We start from the raw sequence: 16791 nt of genomic DNA, 5'->3' as shown, positions 1-16791 counted from the left end.
CCTTCACTCATAAGCAGCATACACTCAACAGGATGGTGAGCTGTATAGAACCCTGCTTTGCTCAAACTACGCTCCAGCTATCAGTGTGTGAGTATGGCTGTACCTATTATGTTTTAATAAAACAACACCACTGATTGAGTACCTGGGCTGTTCATAGTTTGAGTCATCCGCTGGTGTGTGCCTATATAACTCTGCAGTATCAATACCTGCAACATCTTTTCCAACAATTCAGACATGCTCAGAGTCATGCAGACAGACAGACAGGTATAGAGATGCACAGGGCAATACATACTCTATAGGGTCACAGAGATACAGACTGGTGTACACAATATAGTGTGTGTTTCCCCTTCCCTCTCACATTATGGGCAAAATAAGTCTGTGGGCTGCAACAGCTCCATCCCCTTCTAGTATATCCCATGGTACCTGCAGGAGCAGAAGTTCACAATGCCATGTAGCCCCAGCCCCTTACCATTATGGTGAGTGCAGAGCCCATAAGATTTCTATTTAAACTATGTGGTCACACACCATGTTGCACCCCAAATCTAGGAAAGGTGAGTGCAGTGGATTAATGCTTTTTGTTTATTTGATTGTTTTAATTAATCATTTTGTGATTACATTTTCTCATGCACCCCTTTTAACCTGTTTAATCTAGCTAGTGTCAGCTGTTTTCCTATGTGCTTTATGACAGGTGTGCTTGGTGACTGTCTCACATTTAAAAGCAAAGTTGCTGTGAGCTTTAAACATGATAGCATACCATAAGTTTAGCACTAATGTGATAGTTATTTCCATGTTAGATTTCTGAGCAATAGAGTAGGGACTTGAAGTAATGTGAGGTCCCTTGACGGGGGCTGCAAGCTTAAATGCATTGAACAATTTGTGAACCAAAACCCCACTGTTTATTATTAATACTATTATTGTTGTTAGTTATTATGGTGAGTGCAGCGTCCCTGTGATTTATATATGGTTGTATTGAGTGCTGATCCAAATATCCTTGTTGATATATATATATATATATATATATATATATATATACAGTATATATATTTTGCTGGTGGGCATGTGCATTTCAGACCTAAGGCATGCATGTGCATGATGGTCCAAATGTGCACTTTGAGCGCCACTTGTTACTGGCCAGGTTCTAAAGTTTTCCATCACTCCTTCCTCCCATCCTTTGCCATGTGCCATATTGAGATCAGGTAACAGGTGATGTAATCACAGCTATCTCTGCAGCTCCATTAGTCACAGGTCACAAAGAAACTTCTGTACAGGTAGCACCCAGCAATAAACAGACAACCGGCCGCTGGTCATGTTTCCGTGGCAACCTACCACTGCAGCCACATTCCAAATTTGACCCTACCACGCAGAATGCTGCGATTAAAACGTATACACGATTATTGGAGGAAGATGGAGTACAAGAGCATCCTAATGAGTACATTAGAAATAATTTGTCCAAAGGTGAAGCATTGGCACTACGCAATTTCACACAGAGGAATGACATTATCATCCACTCTGCGGACAAGGGCGGAGCTATTGTGGTACAGAGTTTGCCTGATTATAGAAAAGAGTGTCTACGACAGCTTCAAGACACCTTGGTTTATACTCTTTTGGATAAAGATCCGACCATGGAATACAAACGGGAGTTGGATGGGATCCTAATGGAGGCGGTACAACAAGGAAGCATCACAAAGGAACTATGCTCTGCTTTGACCATGGGTCACCCTAGAGTACCAATGTACTATACATTGCCCAAAATTCACAAACGAATGAAGGATCCCCCCGGCAGGCCCATTATATCGGCCCGAGGCTCTCTTTATCATCCAATTTCAGTATATTTGGACACTATATTGAATCCGTGTGTTCAAAAAATTCCTTCGTACCTTAAAGACACTACAGCATTACTGGTATCTTTGAGAGCTATGGGGTTGATGCCACAGGGGACACTTCTGTGTAGTGCTGATGTGACTAGCCTCTACACCTGTATTCCACATGATGCAGGTGTGGAGGCTGTCAGATCACTTATCACTGATAATGTCGATTATTCTGGTCCCCCGATTGAATTATTTCTGAAACTTTTAGGTCTCACTTTGGAGAGAAATTATTTCTTTTTTGATGGGAAATATTATGTGCAGAGGGCGGGCTGTGCGATGGGGTCCAATGTGGCCCCATCGTACGCCAATGCCTTCATGCATAGTGTGGAGCAGTGGTTCTTGTTCAATGAGGGCATACTTTTGAATAATATCAACTTGTACTTTCGGTACATAGACGATTTACTCATTTTCTGGCAAGGTTCAGAAAGGGAATTGAGAGCCTTATTGGACACACATAACGATTCGGCTAGTGTGGTGAAATTAACTTATAATATCAGTAGTGTAAATATCCAATACCTAGATGTAAATATATCTTTGCAAAATGGAGCAATTACCACCACCTTATTTTCTAAAAGTACAGATCGTAACACTTTGCTTCAGTTTGATAGCTTTCATCCAAAAGCTTTAAGGAGGGGTTTACCGTACTCTCAATTTTTGAGAGTCCGGAGGATAGTGTCAGACCCCACACAGGTTGAGAGCATTATGCAGGAGATGTTAGAAAAGTTTGTGGCTAGGGGTTATAAAAGAAGTGAATTGCTACAGATTAAAAGACGGGTTCTTAATATTCCCCGTGAAAAGACCTTAGCACCAAAAACAGCATTGGATAAAGACCAAAGCAAAATATTACCTTGGGTAAATAGGTATACCACCAGCAGTCAGAGACTTAATAGTAGGGCCAAAAGTTGGTGGCCTGTCATCAGCTCCGATAGAGATTTGCCCATGCTTTATGGCTCTAGATTGATGCCATGTCAGACCAGAGGTAGAAATATTAAAGACAGGGTAGTCAAGATTGATATTACTGATTTAAACAAAACAACCCCTGTTCATTTTTTGAGTCATAAACTGGGATGTTTTCGGTGTCTTGGTTGTGTTACGTGCAGATCCCTGTCTGTAGGGGAGACATTCTCCCACCCTCACACCGGGAAGAAATTTAAGATCCTATATGCGTTGACCTGTACAACAACTTATGTGATATACCTTCTGTCTTGCCCATGTGGGTTAAACTACGTGGGCAAGACGGAAAGGAAGTTTAAAGAGAGGATGGCACTGCATAGGAGTGCCATTAGACAGGCACTGGATTCAGGCTCTAGTGACCAGCCGGTTGCCAGACATTTCGCACAGGCTAAGCATGGAGTGGCTTGTTTGAGAGCCATCCTGATTGATCATGTGCCTATATCTCGTTGTGGTGGTGATAGAGGCAGGAAATTGCTGCAGAGGGAGTCTAAGTGGATCTTTCGATTGGGGACACTCGCACCTAGAGGTCTCAATGAGAACTTGGGTTTGAGGTGTTTTCTATAAGATTCTTTTGAGTTATGAGCTTGCGTATCTACTAATTGGGTATATTTGTTTCCAACATAATGCATTTAAAATAATGATCTTAATTGTTTTGGAATTAATGATCTAGATGCTGTATAGCAACAGGGAGTAATACATTTAATTGTGGTTTCAAAATGTGTCGGTTGGGCATTTTATTCCTTGGTGATACATATCTTGTACAAATTTGACTGCATAAGTAGAAGATTTAAATTCATTAATTACAATAGGGTTATTGTGTTTATGTAGTATAATTACCTTCCTTTTGTATATTGTTATATTATGAAACAACGTAATTATGGGGACTATCTTCAATATGTTTTTTACTGTTCTTGACTGTTTAATCGTACAGCACCTGAACATGTTGTGCTTGGTTTATAGCAGAGCATGATTTATTTGTAAAATTATAAAGCGTGTATAGCTCTCCGCAGTTCTTCCCCGTTTGCGTGGATTTGTTGTTGGTTGCTATGCAACGCTTGACAGTCTTGCACGTGGGTAAGACGCGGGTGAGTGACGTCACACGGTGCGCAGTGTGATGTGTTTCTCTTCATTGGGACCGGCTGGCCCGACGCTTTACAGGTGTGTTCTGATTTTTTAACCAATGTATGTTGTATTGGGGGTATATAAGGGGGTGCGATGTGGTTTTTAATATTGCTGTTTGTCCCTGACGACGGGAGTGAATCCCGAAACGTAGGATTAAAGGATTTTTATCTACGCTGAGTTCAGTCTCGCTGAGTGCCTCCGTTTTTTGGATCTATATATATATATATATATATATATATATTTAGATATATATATATATATATATATATAGAAGGATATTCGGATCGGCACTCAATACAACCAAGCCAGCAGGCCTGGGTGCCCTCTGGAGTAGGAATGGATATCAACAGCTCGAAAACAAACAGCGGCACTCAAGGACTTGTAGTAGAAATATAAATGGTGTATTGCAGCCACCCAGAGGGCACCCGGGCATGCTGGCTTGGTTGTATTGAGTGCTGATCCAAATATCCTTGTTGATATATATATATATATATATATATATATACAGTATATATATTTTGCTGGTGGGCATGTGCATTTCAGACCTAAGGCATGCATGTGCATGATGGTCCAAATGTGCACTTTGAGCGCCACTTGTTACTGGCCAGGTTCTAAAGTTTTCCTTCACTCCTTCCTCCCGTCCTTTGCCATGTGCCATATTGAGATCAGGTAACAGGTGATGTAATCACAGCTATCTCTGCAGCTCCATTAGTCACAGGTCACAAAGAAACTTCTGTACAGGTAGCACCCAGCAAGAAACAGACAACCGGCCGCTGGTCATGTTTCCGTGGCAACCTACCACTGCATGAAGTAGACCTCCAGAGCAGTGATTTCCACATTCTTTCGCTGCCCATACATTATGACACAGAGAGGTCTATTTACTAAGCTGTGTTAGGAGATAAAGTGAACGGTGATAAGGTACCAGCCAATCAGCTCCATACTGCCATGTCACAGGCTGTGTTTGAAAAATGACATTTAGGAGCTGATTGGCTGGTACCTTATCACGTTCACTTTATCTCCTAACACAGCTTAGTAAATAGACCCCAGAGTGGGAGATTATGAGATGCAGAGACTGGAAAAGACAAAAAGAGAGAGAGGAGGGGGGAGAGCTGGACACAGAAAGAGAAAGGCAAACAGAAAAAGTGAGAGAGGCAGACAGACAGAGGGAAAGAGGCAGACAGAGGGATGGAGAGAGTGAGTGAGTGAGTGAGTGAGTGAGTGAGTGAGTGAGTGAGTGAGTGAGTGAGTGAGTGAGTGAGTGAGAGTGCCTGTATATATCGAATAGAGCGGTAACTAATACAAAAGAGAAACTGTGAGCCTCCAGGCTTGGTGATATAAGAGAGAGAGAAAAAAATGGGTAGTGTAAATTCTAGTAAAATATAAAAATGAAATATTCAAAAACAATATGAAAGTTCACTCACTCTATCATTTCCCTCTTTTAGTTTAAATATATGTTATACAATGACATTCATTTTTGTTTTTCAAATACATTTTAAAAGCATAATCAATTAAACAAGCCAATTAAAGCTAGGTATAAAAAAACATTCTAAACAAAATCTGATCCAAGAAAACCACCAAGGATAAGGAAGCATAAAGGAATATTCTTAAGTGCTTAACATGGGTGATCCTAAAAACTGCAATACAACAATACCAGCTGCTAAAGAAGTAAGGGTATCATTAACCCTGAACAAGAAATATAGCAATAGAGATATATGGAAACACTAGTGTACAGACGATACGATACAAAGCAGAAATAAATCAATTTAAAATTACAATTTATTAAGACAATATTAAATAAATTGTGTTGATTATGCTGCAAATTGGATAATTGCTCATAAAATAATGTCAGTTGGACCGATAAATAAATATAATGTGTTAAAACTGTAGACTAATTTTCTGGAACTTTGAAAAGTCCCTTTGGTCTTCTGCTTGTTGCAGCAAAATAGTACTGTGCAGTTATAGTATACGTCTCACCAATAGTGTTTTTGCTTACTTTTTCTCTTTGATTTGTAGATTTGTCGCACTGTTTGGTTATCTAAGAATGTATTAATAATTTGTTATTGATCATTTATAATGGTTATTTCTGCTTATTTACTCTGCTATCTGGATGCTTTAATGTGGCATATTTATTTTTTCTCTACTAATGATAAGAATTGTAACTTGAAATATGTTACGTGTGTATTGCTTCATAAAACCTAACCAGTGAAATGTCTCTGTATATCTTGCAGAAAACAAAAGCAGTGCTTACAGAAGCATTATCACAAGTTGTCAACATGCTTGACTGGAAGTGTTTACAAATTTATAGCTAGAGATCAGCGTTACTCAGAATGAGTACGTTTTCCTAAAAATATAAATCAACTCTCGCAGTGAGCAAAGTTTATACTGAAGAAAAACAGTGAAATGTAATTACATGTTGTAATTCAGTTGAGTCTGTCAAAACAATTTGTTTCTGTTACATCAGCGGCACGATTCCTCATTCTGCCGATCTGATATGCCAATCCCTGATCCAATCCGCGGATCGGCGGCCATCGATGATCGGTGATCCGTCGGCAGATCGGGGAAAAAATGCATGTTAATGCCCCAATCTGTCATAGATGTATGGTTGCCTTAAACTGTCTCCTGTGTCTAGATCTGACAATCTGTTTGATTAAAACATGTTAGTGACAGTGTCATCCTCTATACCGTGTTCATAATAATAAAACAAATTCCAAATACAACTAAGAATAATACAGGACTTTAAATAGACTATCTAAATGTAATAGATTACAGCATCCTGGATAAGCATCAATGTGCAACATATAGTGGCAAAATTAATTAAGGTTTTATTATGGTCACACAGCGCCTAATCCTTACTGGTTGTTTAATGTTCAACAGAAATAAAATTGTAGAAATTATAGAAAGAATAATTCAGTGTAGACAGGGGGTTTCTCACATACAGTACTGTACCATAACAGGTCATTAAGCTAATATGTATAGTATGCATTTAAGTATGTATATCACAAGAAGGCCCACTTGGGTCTGTATGACATGTGCATGTACTGTACGAGGATTAATCAAACAAATCAACCTCATCTTTCTAAAAATATCTATAATAAATAAATATAACGTTCACTAGTAATCATCATTCTGCTTAAAGTTTATCATGTTAAAGTAGTAAAGACATCTTTTTTTTGTTGTATAAGAAGTTTCACATTTATACTTCTCAGTTCAATAAAACTACTCTTTGTCACCAACAGAAGTGAGGCCTGGGTTATATTATATTATAAAGCATTATGAGTTGCAGTATATAGTAGTAAGCTCCATATCTACATTTCATGCAACACTTTATTTTATTTTCATAACAGTATAGGGAACTTATCCTTTTATAGCTCCTATAATATATACAAAATAGACAGGGCTGTAACTAGGGTGGTGCGACATGTTCCATGGCAGAAAGCACCGCAGGGCAGGGGGCGCTATTCGGGCCTGGCAATTTTGTTTTATAATACTTCTCACTTTTTGCTTCCTCTTCTTTTATCCCTGGCATCTACTGGCCGACCTCTATCTCATCCCTGGCTGACTCCCCCTCCATTTGGCCACCTCCCCGATCTGATTTGTCATGGCCCTTCTCCATGAGGTAATGCCCCTCTGGCCCAGGGTACTAAAAAGTCTAGTTACAGCTCTGAAAATAGCAATTATGATTTATCAAAGATGTATGTCATTTTAGAATGGATGAATGGGGAGATTGTATATTTTTCTATGGAACAATATGTGGTTTTCTACAATATGATTAGGGAGTTAGCAGCAAACTTTAAATATAATCACGTTAGCTTGAGATTTGGTCCAAAATCGAAAAGATGACCAGGACCTATTTGTACAATGGTTAAAGAAAAAAAATAAAATTGATTGATTGTATATATGTAATATGGTACTGATTGGATTCCTCTAAACTAGGCTTCTTCCAGCACATTTGGTAAGATTGCCCATTATTACTCAAATTGGCCCAAAAACACAGCTTTTGGTGTTAAGGCTCAGCACACATTTCTACGAGGGTTGTTCAAAAAGTAATGCCTAAATGCTCACAACTAAAATTTTATTATAGATACAAATTTAAAAATTTGCAGTAAAATACTTTGAAGTCTTAGTAACAGAATGACTCAAAATATTCACCATCTGCCCTCAAACATTTTCTCTACCTCTCAACCCAAGCTGTGAATCCACTTTGGAAAAATTCCAGTGGTTGATGTTTGACCCAGGAACGTATGACGATTTTAACAACCTCTATGTCTTCAAAATGTTGACCCCGGAGACAGTATTTGCGAGGGCCAAACAGATGAAAGTCAGAAGGGGCCAAATCAGGACTCTATTGTGGATGTGGCATTATTGCCCACCCCATTTTAGCAATGGCCGCAGATGTTGCCATCGAAGTGTGAGGTCTGGCATTGTCGTGGTGTAAGATGACATTTGACAGTGGAATTGTTGACCTTTTTTTGCGGATGGCTTCTTTCAGCTTCTTAAGTGTAATAATGTATCAATCACTGTTGATTGATTGGTTTGGTTCTAAGTAATCGATGAGAATAACACCTCGGGAATCCCAGAAGAATGTGGTCATGACTTTGTTTACGGTTCGCTGTGATTTAAACTTTTTTGGCCTAGGTGAACTTGGGTGTTTCCATTGTTTTGATTGGGCCTTTGTATCTGGGTCATAAAGGAATACCCAGGTCTCATCTCCTGTAATTACAGTTTTCAAAAACGTCTCAGGGTTGGCTTCAAAGTTGATCAAAAGGTCATTGCACACTTCCACCCTCTGGGCCTTATGATCCCTGGTCAATTGCTTTGGAACCCATTTAGCACACACTTTACAATATCCCTAATCATTGATTAGTGTTTCTACAGTGCCATGGCTACATTCAAGTTAATCACTGATATCTCTGATGGTCTGATGGTCACACAACGGTCTTTCTGAATCATGGCATCGACTTTGTGTCGGTTCTCTGCTGTCACTGCAGTTGATGGTCTGCCACCACGAGGTTTGTCGCACATGGGCAATTCTCCCGATTGAAAAAACTTCATCCACCTTCTGACATTGCTATAGTCATTTGTACGCTCACCATACACTTTTTTCAGTCTTCTGTGGATTTCTGTAGCACTGCAGCCTCCTTTTTCCAGAAATTCAATGATGGCTCTTTGTTTCATCTTGGATTCCCTGGTATTTCTTGGACTACCTAAACAAAAATACATATATAGCTAGCAGACATATTAAACTACAAACTGACAAAGTTTCAAATAAATGTTGCATATTATTGTAGAGTTATGAGCATTTAAGTATTACTTTTTGGACAACCCTCGTATAATTTAATTGTCCCATCCCCATGCAATCTAGCCCTCAGCAAGTTTTCCCTACAGTTTGATACCTTATTGCAAAAACTGACTGCCATACTGTTACAGTGGTTAGAAAATGCCGTAACATTAATAAAGTTTGAGATCCTTTTTTAATTTAAATAATAAATAATGTATTCCCTGTTGTAAATATCATAATGCTGTACATGCCTGAAGTTTGAACACAAACAATGCAAAAAGACCAGGTACATATACTGGAAGATCCCCGTGCTGTGGATATTGTATGTACAGTATAGTGCCTAAAGATTCTGAATTGTGTCACTAGATGTATAGATCTATATGGAAAGAGATTATTGCAGAGAAAGTGGAGATGATAGAAGATGCAATACTGTATCTAGATCTGCTGTAATGTGTGCAGTGCACATGGGCCCCTCTTACTTTATGTCATTTTTATAAGTTAGTACAAGGATTTTCTGGCTAGGTTTGCTGGAGAGCAAAAGTTTTCACTATACAATGGGAGGAGTTCATCAGATTAGGGGTAAGTGTGAATCTGGTGAATGAGTGCAACTAGTTTTGCACTGAAGTGGAAAAGTAACTTATTATTTGCCAAGATAATATAAATGAAATGGCAATGGAAAAGGTTCAGTTCAAGAGACGTTCTCTGTTTTACAGGTAGGCATAGTGTGTCTTTCTCCAGTACAAGGACTTCAACTCTCCAGATGGTTAAAACAGTGTGGAAGTGGAAACCTAACATTGTCCTGATACTGTACATTCACCTTTTATTGCACTTTTGCGGAAAAGCAGATTTTGAGACCTGTTTCGCCATTAACATAATTAAACACTGAAATATACAACACTAAGGGCCAAATGTAATAGGGTGAGAGTTTAGAAAATGTGAGAGTTTAGCAGTAAACTCTCACATTGGTTGAGTTTTATCTTCAAAATGGGAAAACATCTGAATGAGATTTTAAATCGTGAGAGTTTTTTAAGTCTAAAAAAACATGCAAGTTCGCTCTGTTACTTTGTTTTTGGACTGTATTACATTGGTAAAGTTTAAAAAGTGTGAGAAACTCTCACTTTTCTAAACTCTCACCCTATTACATTTGGCCCTTAAACTTGTAATTAAACAGTCCTGATGTCCTGATGTCCCATCTCCATATGGAAAATTGAACACATAAATGAAGCTAAAGTGAGTTAAACCTGGGTTGGAATTTATTGCAGCGCTAATTTTGACAAGGATTTTAAATTTAATATTAATCTTAGTCACTTATTTAAAATTGTAGTTGGTTTAAAGTCACATTTTAGTCTCTCTTTTTTGCTTTGTTTTAGTCAAGATTTAGTCAGTGGAGCTCAGTTTTCATTTTAGTCTAATTTTAATCAATGTTTTAGTCATAAGTTTGGTTTTGAGTCAAAACCAAAAACAAAAATAAACGTCGGACATTTCCGTTGTGCTGCCGTGAAAAAACTACCATTTATCATCTGCCGGGTTCCACTGAAATGCAACGCTTTTAAAAGCACCACATATTTTTCTTTTGGACAGTGAAAGATATCTATAATGTGAACAAATATTAATTTGCCTGTTTTTTAGGGTACAGACTGAGTTTCATATTTTGTTTAAAAGTTCCCACAGCTTTGTGCAGAAAAAAGAAAAGCGCCTGTTTTCATCATTGAAGTTTCAGTGAATAAATGTATTACATGAGGTGAGGTCTCAGGATTGGTTATTTGAACAATGTACAATTTTTTTTACATCAAATGTTGATTATAGTGTGTGCACATGACACCCCAACACATCACTGCATGTCGTCATTAATGACTAGTATGTGGCCATGCTGCTAAAGGTATCAGCAAAAATCTAGACAGCTGTGCTGGGGGATATATAGGTACAGAAGGGTACGCAGACGGGAAGCCGGAGGACCTAATCCCGACAGCCGGCTTCCCGACTTTCATATCCCGGCAAGTGTCTAATGACAGGCGTCGAAATCCCGACGCCTGTCATTAAACATACGCCGGGAGCCCGACGCCCGGCATCCTGATAGAAGGGACGCCGGGCACCGAGCACGGATAGCCGCGGGGGGGGTTAGGTTTAGGGTTCCCGGGGGGGCCTTAGGTTTAGGCACCCCCCGGGAGGTTAGGTTTAGGCTAGGGGAAGGGGGGGTTAGTGTTAGGCACCCCCGGGGGGGACTTAGGGTTAGGCACCCCCCTGGAGGACTCCGGTTTAGGCATCGGGGAAGGGGGGTTAGGTTTAGGCACTTAGAGAGGGGATTAGGGTTAGGCACTTGGGGGAAGGTTAGGGTTAGGCACCCCTAAGGGAGGGTTAGGGTTAGGGGGTAGAAAGAGGTTAGTATATACTTACCTTGGACGATCAGGATTTCCTCCTCTGCCGGGATGCCGCTGTCGGGATTCCAACTGCCGGGCATGGGTCCGGCGGTAAATCATACCAATTCCATACAGAAAGACAGGTATGCTGGGGGATATAAAGGAGGAGGGTACTGTACATAGTAACAGCTGGATCTATAGGTACAAGGGGAGGGTAAATAGCAACAGACCGATATATAGGTCAAGGAGGAGGGTGCATAGTAACAGTGTGGTATACAGTAGCAGAGGCATATATAGGGTCAGTGGTATAGCAACAGAGGGATATAGGTACACTGGGAGGGTACTTAGTAACAGAGGGATACAGATGCCAGCAAATAGCGGGCCAGGTGTCCTGGCTGACATGTAGGTACAGGGGGACAGTACATAGTAACAGAGGGATATATAGGTACCATGGGAGAGTACATGGTAACAGAGGGATACAAGTCTTACAAAAAGCTGGCCAGGTGTGCTGGGAGACATATATGTACAGTGGGAGAATACATACTAACTAGGCAATTTACAGGTACATTGGGAAAGTATATTGTTACAATGTGGTATACAGTGACAGGGTGTAACAGGGTGTAAATAGGTTCAGTGGGAGAGTACATAGTAACAGGGGGTATATAGGTAGCGGGTAGTGAACCTAGTAACAAGGGGTACAGAGTTGGAGGGTACATAGGAATATGGGGGTATATAGGAGGGCTAGTCAGGGACAATGTTTGTAGATGTAATATATCACAGCATGTACACCACTGCAGTCTATCTAGCACATGCACATTGGTGCAGACCACGCGCCCCCTGCCAACAGATCCTTCCAACTACCAGTGGCACACCACGCCGCAGGAGAAGGCTCAGACTGCACAGCAACCAAAGTCACGGATTCAACACTATACATCAAAACTTGAGAAGAGAGAGATACAGTAAATGGAAAAGAATATGGAGAGACAGGAGGATGAGGGGAAGAATAGGGGTTCAGTGGCAAATGCAGGATTTCTAGAGGGGGGTTTCCAAATGCTTTATTTTATAGTGAGTGTGGCCAGTCCATGAAGAGGGCATAATTGCCACTTATCCAGCTTATATATGTTACATACAAAGTATATTGTGTTGCATAATTCAAGCATATACAGGACCAGCGATCATAGTAAGCCATTAGATGCGGAAGTAGGTCCATCCTGTCTGAGCTGAATGTTTCTACAGTATGTCACATGTGGGCACCATTCCTGAACATTGGAGCAAGTCCGGGAGTCTGAAGGAGCAGCAGAAGAACCTAGCACTGCCCTGGACATATATGTACATATCAGTTTCCTTATGCACTGGATAGTGTACTATTATACAGTATTAATAATTAACCCTGTTGATGGTCTATAGCAGTGCATCCCTAACAGTGCATGTTTTCCACATCTCCTAGTTGGTGCACAGGTGTATTTATTACTGGCTGACACATTTTAAAAGATCCACAGGTGGTGCTAATCATTTCATTTGTGATACTGAGAAGAACATGCAGCACTAGTAATATTCTATTATATTACTATTTCTATTATGGTCATGGTTTGTGTTGGGGAGGGGGGTTTCCAGGCAGATGGAAACCCCCCCTGCGTTTGCCTATGGGGTAGATGAGAGAAAGAGGGGGAGAAAAATGGAAAGATGAGGGAAGGGAGAGGAAAATTATAAAACAGCTAGCGACCGGACAAATGATGGGTCCAAAATGCTTGTGTATAGATAACAGCACAATGTCATTAAAGGCCCAATTCTTGAACTCCGCCCATGGCCCCATATAGTGTAAAATTGGCTAGTCCTCTGTTCAAATTCCCAATAGCAACAGTGTAAAAGTCTGTACATTTCCTCTAAAGAAACAGAAATGACAGACTGGTCTCTGAATATATATTTAACTCACACTATTTACTGTGGAAAATACACCACACATTTAGTAACTTCCCACATCAAAATTATTAGCAGCTACTTATTTATTATGTATATTTGAAAGTGCTGTCTTATATGTATTTACTGTAATGCTACTTAATATAAGAGGTACACAGTGTATCTTACCTTTTCTTTGGTCTAATTTTTCCATATGTTTATCAAATTAAGGGGTCTATTTACTAAGCCTTGGATGGAGATAGAGTGAACAGAGATAAGGTACCAGCCAATCAGCTCCTAACTGCCATGTCACAGGCTGTGTTTGAAAAATGACAGGAGCTGATTGGCTGGTTTTATCTCCGTCCATTTTATCTCCACCCAAAGCTTAGTAAATATATTGTTTAAAATACTTGAGAACAATGTTCTACCTCCCAGCACATTTACACTCCTAGCAATGGTGTAATAAGAACTGGGGGAGGGGGGGAGGGGCGTGTGTCCTGTCACCATGAAGCCCCCCCCGTACCTGATAAAATGTGCCTCTCATCCAAATTGTCACTGACAGGTGTAGACACATGGAAGTCTGATCCCTTGCTTGGCCTGAGCAGCAGGTCCATACTGTTATGAGATGTGCATAGTAATGTGAGCATCATGCCTGAAGACCTGTACTAGAGAAAAGACAAGTAAAAGAGAAAGTACAAGAGAAAGCAGAGGCTTGTTGCTGGACTCATACTTGACTACTCTGCCAGAACAGCTGGGAGGCTCCAGAAAATCATGTGGCACTCCTGGCTGCCCAGAAGAGTGGAAAAGTCTCCTGTAGCTGGCCACCACCTGCCTGCACCCCCATACCCCACCACACCTCAGCTATCCATACACTCCAACAGTCACACACTTACCAAGCAAAAATAGGTGGACCGGGGGAGTTGATGATGCGATTGCCCCTGAATGGTGTCATTGTAGCCCCTGTCATTGTAGCGGACACCATTTACATTCAGCACTGGACTGCCAGAAGCCAGGCTAAGAACACCTGCCAGACTTACCGGTAAACAAGCAAAGTGGGACCCTGCCACTGCTCATCCTTACAAGTGCACCATTGCACCCATGCACTGCTCACTGCCATAAGGAGACATACGCACACACACATAGGGGAATATTCAATTGGGCGCAAAGTTTAGTGAGGTAAAAAACCTTGCGCACCTCACTCCCAATTTTGGAATACCGCGGGTATGTGCGCTCCTGATACCCGGGGTATCCAATTTAAAAAAGTGGTCACAGGGTTTTCAGCTCTGAAAACCCCATGCCACGTAAAAAAAAAAAGAATTCTTCACTTACCTGCCCGGGGGTCTCCGGTGGTATCCGCAGCTCCCGGTGGCCTCTCTATCTTCACACTGGATAGGGGGCTGCTGGGAGTCACGGGGGCTGGTGGGAGGCACCAGGGGCTGGTGGGAGGGGCAAGGGCTGTGGGAGATGTAGTTCTCCCAGCACCCATTTCGGGGGGGGGGGGGCGTGCACACAGACACAGGGGGGCCACACACACCGGAGGCCACACACACACAACAGTCATACACACACACACACTTACAAACACTCACACACACACACTGACATACTCACCCTGCAGCAGAGGACCCGGCTTCCGACTCTGGATGCTGAAGAAGATAAAGAAGGTAAGTAATTAAGGACTAATTAAGCTACTTGGAACTTCCAATTGCTTACTTAGTCCTAAGGGGAGTGCCGCCGGGGTCCAAGAGCAAGTACCACTGATTTTTCCTAAAAATAAAGATTTTAGGAAAAAATCACACTTGTTCTGGGGTTGCGTGAAAAAAACCTCCTGACAGTTAAAAATGAAAAAACCCAGCACCTAATTGATTTGCAAAAATCCCGCATCTATAGGAAAAACCTTGCAGATGCGGGATTTTTGCAATTCACGCACCCAGTTGAATATGCCCCATAGCATACGAATGAGACCCCTTAAAAGTGTCAGTTTACATCCTTGCAGGCAATCAGTTGTTACATCAGAGGTGTATTAGGGATATAGGTAGATACAAGTTATACAAGGAAAAGAGGTACCCTAAAGGAACCAATTTATCTCCCAGGCAACTCAGTTCTACTCCATCAAATTGAGTAAACACTCCTCATTACCAGATTTAGGGGTCTATTTACTAAGCTGTGTTAGGAGATAAAGTCAACGGGTATAAGGTACCAGCCAATCAGCTCCTAACTGCCATGTCACAGGCTGTCGAAAACAGATATCAGATGGCGCTGTCTAAAAGATGTGTTTGAAGAATGGCAATTAGGAGCTGATTGGCTGGTACCTTATCACCGTTCACTTTATCTCCTAACACAACTTAGTTATACCCTTTTACACCAGAGCTAAAACCCGTGCAGTTCCTTGGTGTAAAAGGGGAAAGGGTTGGATTGCCGGGTCGAGTGACCCGGCAATCCAACCCATGTAACTTGCAGGGTTTAACATGGGAATAACCAGTGAAACCCTGCAGTGTATACGGCGCGATCCGGGTCAGGGTGACCTGGATCGTACCGCATGCATGCCAGTTGGCCGGCTTCAGGGTGACCAGGTCCGGGTCAGGGTGACCTTGATCGTACCGCATGCATGCCAGTTGGCCGGCTTCAGTGGCGCTTGGAGATGACATCATCTCCAAGCGTCCACTTCAACGCCGGAAAAGCCGGGTCTCTGCAGACCGGGCTCCGGTGTGAACGGCACACCGGGTTAGCGTCAGTGAAATTCCGGATCTGATCCGGATTGGAACCCTGTTCCTGCCTCCGGGTCAGACCCGGAATTTTGGTATAAAAGCGGTATAAACACCATAATCACGAGCACTGTGTTTCCAATTTAACAAATTAGTGTATATCAACAACACCCATAATAGCTCAGTGTGTTTATTTGCATTACATCAAACACCACACAGGTGCAGCGCTGAGTACAAACCTTTTTTATCCAAGAAGAGCCGTAACTAGACTTTTTGGTGCCCTGTGCCAGAAAGAGTGTTGGCTCCCCCCTCAAAGGACATAATGCACCCAAAAAAGGGGAATGGACTTATGGGGAAGGCCAGGCAAGAGATAGGGGAGACCAGGAGATGCTGGGCATGAAATTAGAGGAAGCTACAAGTGAGATTGATAATAAACAGAGATTTGACAGTCCCAAACAGCGCCCTCTGACCTGTGGTGCCCTGTGCGATGGCACCGGCCGCACTACACTAGCTACGGCCCTGTATCCAAGTACTTTACCACTTTAAGATTTTACCACTCGACTACCCAGCTGCTCCCGATCACAATATTAGCTTGAGTAGAGCGCTGCTAC

The sequence above is a fragment of the Taudactylus pleione genome, unplaced genomic scaffold (assembly GCF_031769625.1).
Source record: "Taudactylus pleione unplaced genomic scaffold, aTauple2 ptg000678l, whole genome shotgun sequence".
NCBI lineage: Eukaryota > Metazoa > Chordata > Amphibia > Anura > Myobatrachidae > Taudactylus > Taudactylus pleione.
Note: the sequence above shows the minus strand (reverse complement) of the source record.